Source organism: Prunus dulcis, unplaced genomic scaffold, assembly GCF_902201215.1.
Source record: "Prunus dulcis unplaced genomic scaffold, ALMONDv2, whole genome shotgun sequence".
Lineage (NCBI taxonomy): Eukaryota > Viridiplantae > Streptophyta > Magnoliopsida > Rosales > Rosaceae > Prunus > Prunus dulcis.
The window spans coordinates 117,738-127,088 of record NW_023010004.1 but is presented as its reverse complement, the minus strand read 5'-3'; positions in this window follow the sequence as shown (position 1 = coordinate 127,088).

The following is a 9,351-nucleotide window of genomic DNA, read 5'->3' as shown; positions in this document are numbered from 1 at the left end:
AGGACCAATCAGTTTTAGTTGTCTGTCTAGCTAGCCAATTTTTATGGGCAGTCTAGTCTAGCACTATGATCAATGATCTACCCAAAATTGCTGAGTGTATTATAGTGGAAGAAAAATTGTAGCCCATTAGTTGATACATATTTGGATGGATATGTTGGTGGCCACCACTAGTAAGAATGCTTGTTTTAAAAAATATATATATATAATTAGGAAAAAAGGAAAACGTTCTGAATATGGCATTCCTAATTAGCATGATCATGAATCTTATGAGTTTTGTTACTCTTCATGACAAGAAATGTGATCAGTAGTAACTAGATTGTTAAGTTGTCGTGTTTTAACGTATTCGTGTCATGTAAAATTATCTTAAACTCAAATTTAATTGGTTAAATTGTACTCAAATTCATTAGTAAATTTTACTCAAATTCATTAGTAAATTTGTTGTGTGGTGTTTCGTTTGACCCGTTTATATGTTTTTCTCTTTCCTTTTTTTTTTTCCTTTTTTTTGGGTCAACAGAACTCCAATGAAAATATCAAGTGTAATATAGTGAAAATATCTTACAATACCAAACCTACCTCAAACACATTATATAAAAAAGAAAAATACTTTCCTCCTTATCCTGTAATCTTTTATATATTTGATAAATTATTTTTGAATATGTGTCAAACTGTGATTCAGAGGAAGAATAAGTATCTACTCACACGGAATAAGAAATATCGTGAAACACATTATAGATCTTAAAAATAAAAAATAAAAAAACTAAAAAATTATTTGGCAAAGATGACATGTCACTATTGTATTTGACAAACGAACACTTCCACCATTATGGACCCGACCCATTAAGGCTTGAATGGATTCCTTTATTTTTGGACATTAGTTACTTTTTTGATATGCATCCACAAAATGTGTGACACTCCTTCCTCAATTTGATACTTTCAGTCTCGGCTTTAGCTCGAGCACAGACAATAACTAGAGACAAATTAAAAATAGTAGCTTGGTATTACGTGTTTTGTGCCCATTAGCTATGTCTCGCACGTGACTGCAATTAGATGATAGAAAATCACGTGACACCTTCCGCGTACCTTCTCTGACATCTCTGCCTGCCTGTCACGATAAGTTTGGCGGGTGAGAAAGGAATCTGACTTCCTTTTCTTCTTTTTATGCTATTTCTGTCTACATTATCTTGACTAATCTTACTGTCTTTCGTTTTTTTGGAATATTTTATTCAAAACCTACCTCCCTATTGTTGATGAATATTATCCAAATGATCAAATCATTTTCAATAACAACCAATTAAAAAATGACAAGTGACTCTATATGAGTTTTTTTTTTTTTTTATATAATAAGTCAATGTTAAAATAGGTTTATTTATAAAAACCTATAATTCTTTGGTAGAGGAAAAATTCTAAGAATTCTAGGAAATATGAATAACCTTTCAAGAGGTCACTAACAATAAATTAGGACACATATACTAATCAAGGTTAATGCCTACGCATGTAAGAATTTTAGCTTCAGTTGTCAATCTTTGATATAGATTTGGAGCTATGTAGCGGGGGATGATATCGTGTTGTGTCGGGTTTGAGTTTAGCCAGTGTGGCACTATGGATTTAGCCGACATATATGGTGTTGTGGCTCTCTTCGAGTTGCCCGAGAGGATGTGGAGTGGTGGTTTTGTTTTTAAGTTTGTTTTAGTCTAATAATTCTCATGAATTTTTAAAAAAAAAATCGAAAAGAAGTAAATTTCATTAACCGGAAGCATTGATTACAAAGGTCATCAATAATATTCATTAGGCACACATGGCCTTCTTCTAACCAATAATAAAGACCATATTCGTGTAAAGTAATTTGGGCAATAACATGAGCCACTGTGTTACACTCCCTAGGTCGAAATTGGACTTTCTCTAAAGAAAATTACACGAGCAAGTCTCTCACATCATCCAAGATGTTGCCAACATTAGCTCAAATAGTCTCTTTTGAATTAATAATCATAACAGCCTCAAAAAAGTCAGTTTCTATAAGGAGAGGGAATAAACCAGCATCTACAGCAAATAAAATTCCTCTATAAATCGCTACAATGGAAACCCCATGAGGACTTTGCAATCCTGAAGCTAGAATGGACCCCACGAGGAATTTGCATAGCTAGGACACCTATAAAAACTCCAAAATCATTTCGAACAATGACACTAAACTACGCAAGCTTATTGCATTTCTGCGGTTTGTTTTTTGTTTAGGATTTTTATTTCCTTTTCACATTTGCTTTCGATATGATGAAATAATTGGACTAATTGTTCCAACTTCCGTCATCAAGATGACGTAATAGGATTAGTGGGTTTCATCAACCACCCACCCACTCTAGCATAATTTGAATGAGCTATCATTGAAAGTGGCAATTCACTTTGTTATCAAAACTTTTGTGGGTATATTAATATTATTGCATAGAAACTCAACAGGCAAAGGGCAAAACGACAATCAGATTCCCCAATAAATTTTTCATTAGATATTTGTCCAGGTGCTTTCTAAAGGGTGGCATCTCGATCATATTGGCCAACAAGAAAGGAGAAAAAATTAAAGCTTCGACTGAGACTGGAATTAATGATGTGATTAGCTATTGTTGCAAAGTGGATGAGGTCAATTCAACGTGAGTCATGAACAGTGATTTCTGAGTGAGTGAATGCTTCATATCATCTTCAACGACAGTTACTGAAGTTTATGGCTCCCAACAATCTGGCAAACCAAGCTTGCAAGTTAAGGAAATATCCATTAATTCTTTTGGGACATATGCAAGGTACTCGAATTCATTTGGTGATGCGTTGCTTTCATACAAGTGAAATATTGAGAAGGGAAAAGTCGAATTGACTATACGACATATGTAGGGACAAATATTCTCAACAATTTGAGCCACAAGTCAATTGCAGTTTCAAGATGGGTTCGTAAAGCATACAGTCCCGATCTCATGGACCACATGAGTCCAAGAGATTGTGGTCACTCATCGTTGAATATTAATCCAATGGTTCAAAAAGTTTCTTAAAAAGAGTGCAAGAGTGAGTGAACAGTTGAATTTACATCCAACGGTGAGTGACCACAAATTCCTTAGACTCCTGTAGTCCAAAAGATCAGAACTCATAAAGCATAATACCTTATCTAATTATAGTCATTGTCCTATCTATTTTTATGATTTAATAATATATATCTGGTTTAAAATTGTTTAAAATTCGTTTTATCTAAAACCTCCATACATTTGCTTCATTGAACTCTTAAATTATTCTTTTATATTTTCAATTGTATTATTTCCTTCCCCCTTACCACCAGATATATTTCAAAAATTGACTTCAAATCCTTCATTATTAACCGCTTGAGCATTTATCTCAAGGTCCTAGATTTGATATCCCCTTCTCCTAATATTGGTCGTTAAAAAAAAATTCCTCTTAATTTAGGAATAGGTTGGCATATTTCCTAGCATTTTATTTGTGCTCAGCTCTGGGAATTTTTTTCCATAGCATCACATCGGACATTAATAAAGTTGTTTTTGAAGCATAGTTGGTTTGAAGGACACATCTTGAGGTAATGGTTAGCCAATATTTTCTTTGCATGCAAAACATAGTTTCTTTCGTTGTCTGTCATTTCTCTTTCTTCCCCCTTGGTTTAAATGTACTAGCAACTCAGCAAGTCCCAATGATCCAAGAACTCCTTTATCGTGAAGATAAGGAAAGAAAGTGTTTGGCAAGATAGTTGAAAATTATATTAACTAGTGGAATGGAATCCCACCATATACGATGCATATAATTAAAATCTGAGACAAGAGAAGGCCAATATCATAACGTCACAGTGAGTAGTCATGCCATCTTTGTTGCAATTGGTGTCATCTTTAATAAAGACAGACACCCATAGGCCACAATAATTTGACGTTTGGTGACTAGATTAGGATTGGATTGGATTAAAAAATCTTTAAACTCTAGTCTTTTTTTTCTCTCTCAAATCTTTTTGCTGTGTTCTGGGGAAGGGGGAGGAGGTCGCTCCTCCTCCTCCTCCTCCTCCTCTCTCTCTCTCTCTCTCTCTCTCTCTCTCAACTTATTTTCTCCTTCCCCATCTATTGGATTTGGGGCCTGTTTGGTACACCGTATTATACTATGGATAGGAGTAAATAGTCCATGTTAGGTGTTTGGTGTCAACTTGTATTATCTAATTATCTAACTATTTTATACGGGTTGGGCTTTTAATACTCTGCTTACCTTACTAACTAATATAGCTCACACACCCCCCGTTTAGATAATACACGCTTAATTATACATCTAGATAGAACACACACGTTCACGTGAAAAATCCAACGACGCTATTTTCATCTTCTTCTCCTTAAGATTCTTCTTTGCTATCTTCTCCAAGGTTATTCTCTTCACTCTTCTTCAAGTATCCATCTCTCTTTCTCTCTCTCTCTCTCTCTCTCTCTCTCTCTCCAACTTTTTTCTTCTTCTTTCTTCATCTTCTCTTTCTTTATATATTTTCTCTTTTATTAAATCTTTGTGGAAATTAAGGTATGAGTTTTTTCTTTTTGACTATTTTTTCTTATTGTATTGGAACAATACATGCGGTTGTGTATCCAACTCAATAATCAAATAATCATCATGTGGTTGTATATCCAACTCAATACATGCTGCTAAGTTTTGCTTGCGTTTTATGCTTTATGTATTTCATCTTCTCCAGGTATCCAACTCAATAATCAAATTATCATCCGAAGTCAGAGATTAGAACAATACATGCGGCTATGCTTTTCTTGCTGTAATTTGTTTTTTTTCCTACTTGTGGTGCTTTGTTGATTTGTTTTCTAGTTATTTCTAAGTTGCTACTGTTGGCCGTTCATTCTCTTCTTAACTGCTTTTGTTGGGCTTCAATATATTCTCTTTTTTTTCTTAATTATATATATGCAAATTATATTGTCTATATATCCACTTAAATTATCAAAGAGTTTTTTGTAAAAAAATAATCTGATCCATGTTATCCAGAACAACACCAAACACAATTTAACTTAGTCAGTTTATTCAAAACAACACCAAAAGCCTTATAATATTATGAATAAATAGTCAGTACTCTCCATAACAGATTAATACTATCTGACATAAATTAATCAGTACAGTCTAATTAATACTATCTGACATAAATTAATCAGAACAGATTAATACAAAAGACATAAATTAATACTATTTGCCCTTGTCGCTGATGGTCTTTGTGCCTAATTTATGAATACAATTATCGCTTTTCTCTCTTTAAAAAAAAATGGATTGGATTGGATTGGATAAGTCACTAAATCTAAGGTATGTTGAAGGAGGAAATGAAGGTAGAAGTGAATGACTTTCCATGTTGGAGGGATTAGTTATAAGGTGTCGTTATCTTACCATTTTGTGGGGTTAGATGTGATAACTTTTCTTCATGAGCTTTACCTTCAACTTGGTGGTATAAAAAAAAAAAAAAAAATCATTTCTTCCTTAGAGCATTTGCAATGGTTAGGATCAATGTAATTTTATTGCATGAAATTGAACTAAAACAGTAAAATCTTATTTGCAATGGTGTGATTTAGTTTATTGCAATAGATGCAATTGCAATAGAAGGTGTCATGTGATGAACCCTCTATAGAATTGCAATAGGCTAACTATATGATCCACATGCCAATAAAAAAAAGTAGCAAAAGTAAAGCAATTAATGCATTATGTCGTTAAGAGCATCCGCAATGGTTGTTCAATAGTTCAATGCTATAATTCAATGCAATAGAAAAAAATACTTCAATTATTTTTTTTAAATATATTCAAAATTAGTCTCTTTTTAAAAGATCTCTTTGAGAATATTTCAAGGGTATAATTTTCAATGTTATTAAATTTATTAAAATTTTCTTATTTGAGCACGTAAAGAAACCTTTAAGTACATATAATTATTGATCTGAAGATATTGAAATATATCATTGCAAGTAAAATTACAATTCAAGTATAACACATGTGTACAAAATGTACCACGTGATCGTACTACCATAGTATTCTATAATCACTCCCAGTTGACATCCAAATCGTTCCTGAATGTCTATGTATATGAATAAAAGGATGAATGGTGTGAGAAGGATAATGGAAACAACATGAACCATTTCTTTAATTGCGTGAAAACAAAATGATGTCATAATTAATCAGATAAATCGTACTAAAAGTATTTCTTATTTTCTTTCCCATTCTATTGCTGTTTCCATGTCTTAAATCCTATTAAAGAATCCTTCTACCTGTTAGGAATGTTATGGAGCCAACGAACAAAATTTCTAGTCCAAAGAAAGATCACACAAGCCAATGTCCAGAAAAACTAAAGCAGAAAACACAAACCCAAGATAAAACATGGTGCACCTCAAACCGTGCTAAGTCCACGGGCGATGATGAATCCAATAAAAGAGAAGACGATTAAAATGGAAGAGAAAATAGCCTCTCACATATTCTCAAAATAATCACTCTCTACTAACGATGGCTGGTTGAGTTGGTAAGGAACGTTCTCTTCGCTAATAAGGCCTAAATTCAAGTCTCGCTGCCGATAATTCCTCTTGGTGAGTAATCTGTAAAAACCAAAAAAGGGACTAAGACCCTCTCTATAAATCCTCAAAGAGACCTTAGTATGCCCTGACTCTGGAATGGAGTAGCATCCTCTTCCTCTAAACTTTTTGTTCATTAAAAAAAAGAAAAAAATCACTCTCCTCTTCACCCAAACCTCAATGGAGATTTCCCTGTAGGCCCAAAAACACAATTTTGCACAGACACAAATCCAATACTTTAGTTGTGTCTCTCTCAACACTAACAGAGATTCAAACCTCAAACTTTTCTAATTTCTCAAGATAATTTTCTTTCTATAAATGGACTTTATCATATAAATGGACAAACTCTCATAAAAAAAAATATAAATGGACAAACTCTCATAAAAAAAAAATATATATATATATATAAATGGGCAAACTAATTTCTCAACATTGTCATATATAAACCAACAAACTAACTTTTTTCCTTCTTTATGATAAGGAAGATAATAAATAAATTAGATGATTATCATATGATTATCATTGTGCAAAGAAAAAAAACTAAATTTTTTCTTCTTTTTTCTTCTTTATGCAAAGAACAAAAGCTTTTGGCCCGAACTTTTTCTTATCAATGGAAAAGTATATTTAAATTTGGAACTTATGTTTGATGATTAAGACTGGATTGCATTGAACTACATTGAATTGGAAATGATAATACTAATGCGCTGATGTGTTTAATACTACATACATGATTAAGGAATTGGATTAGTACTACTGCATGGCTAATCCCAACATTTTGGTAGAATTAACAAGCCTACTACATTTGGCCCTAGTAGAATTAGACATAATTCAATTCATGTTGTTAAGCTACCAAAATTTGACTAGAATTATGCAACCCCCCCCAAAAAGTTTTATAATATTTGATTTTTGGTCCTCTATTCCTATATATTTTAGAAAGTATACATAACAATTTTGCTTGTGGCCCCCTCAAGATGTGTTTCTCTTTCCAAATTAAGTATATATAATAATAACCACTTGACTAAAGATTGTGAATGTTTATGTCCACATGCCAGCTTTGGTTTTTAAAAAGTGGAATCTAATTGCCATCAATATATTAATACAAAAATTAAAGCAGCCAATCAAATAAAGTTTCAAAAGATTTCATTTATCAAACAGGAAGTAGACTTTTATCCCAAAAAAAAAAAAAGGATTGGGATTTTAATTTTTGTTCCCATATAAAGCAACATGAACTTAGTTCGAAGCAGCCACATACAACAAAAGAAAATAATTGAATTTGGTTGTTTGCTCTCTAACCTCCTGCTTCATAATTTTTAATTCCAGGTTAGATAACGTTACATAGTCATAGTTTTTTTTCCTTTGTTTATTTACTTTTTATGAGAATATATTTGTATATGTTTATATGAGTGAAAATTGAAGTTTTCATTGTTATAGTTATATGTTTCGTATCTTATATGTTCTATGCATAGAATATGATATATATATATATATATATATATTTTTTTTTGGTGGTATAATTTATCATGTCCTTAATAAAATTTGTAATTGGTTTGAAGATGAAGAAACAACCTAAAATTGATGGATTTTTCAAAAGAAAACATATTGAAGTTACCTCATCTGTACCTTCTTCTACTATTGAGGCAGTAGCATATGAAAATCGTTGTGGATCTCCAAGAATTGAGACTACTGACAATGAAGTTGATATTAGTACTTTAGAGCGCGACCCAGGGCTACGTCCGCAAATATGGAATTATCCTGTTAATCAATGTGACAAAATTCGACAAGCTTACATTAACGTCGGTCCATACCAACCTATACTTTCCAGGTATCCAAAATCTGGATCGGTAACTCATCAACGTAGCTTTCAAAGTTCATGGTTCAAACTATTTCCTTTGTGGTTAGAATATTCACCTGTGAAAGATGCAGCTTTGTGTCTACCATGCTATCTTTTTAACAAACCATCTGGACATTCTGGGAAAAATGCTTTCACTCTTGAGGGATTCAAAGTTGGAAGAAAGTTAAAGATGGAAAAAATTGTTCTTTTCTAAATCACGAGGAGAAAGATCCCAACTCCCCTCATAAGATTGCTGAAATATCATGTTTAGATTTAATGAATCAAACCCAGCATATACAGAAAGTCGTTGAGAATTATTCTTCCCAATAAATTGCAAACAATTGACTACGACTTAAGGCAACAATTGAAGCAGTCACGTGGCTTGCATTCCAAGGATGTGCTTTTAGAGGCCATGATGAAAAAAAGAATTCAATCAGTCGTGGAAATTTTTTTCAAATGTTAGAAATATTGGCTGCATATAATGAAAAAGTTGCTAGAGTTATCTTAGATAAAGCTCCCAAAAATGCCTCTTACACATCACCACAGATCCAAAAAGAAATTTTACATGTTTTTTCAACTAAAGTGAAGAACGCATGCAATCTGTGAAGAAACTGGGGAATCAAAGTTTTGTATAATTGTTGATGAAGCGCGTGATGAATTCAAGAGAGAGCAAATGGCTATAGTGTTGCGATTTGTTGACAAAGAAAGTCTTATTTAGGAGCCTTTTTTTGGGCTTGTTCATGTGTCAGACACTGAGGCATTAACTTTGAAATAAGATATCTACTCTATATTGTGTCATAATTCATTAAATATTCAAAATATTAGAGGACAAGGATACGATTGTGCAAGTAACATTCGAGGTGAATGGAATGGGTTACAAGCTTTGGTTTTGAATGATTGCTCATATGCTTACTATGTTCATTGTTTAGCACATCAATTACAATTGGCATTAATTGCATCATCAAGAGAAGT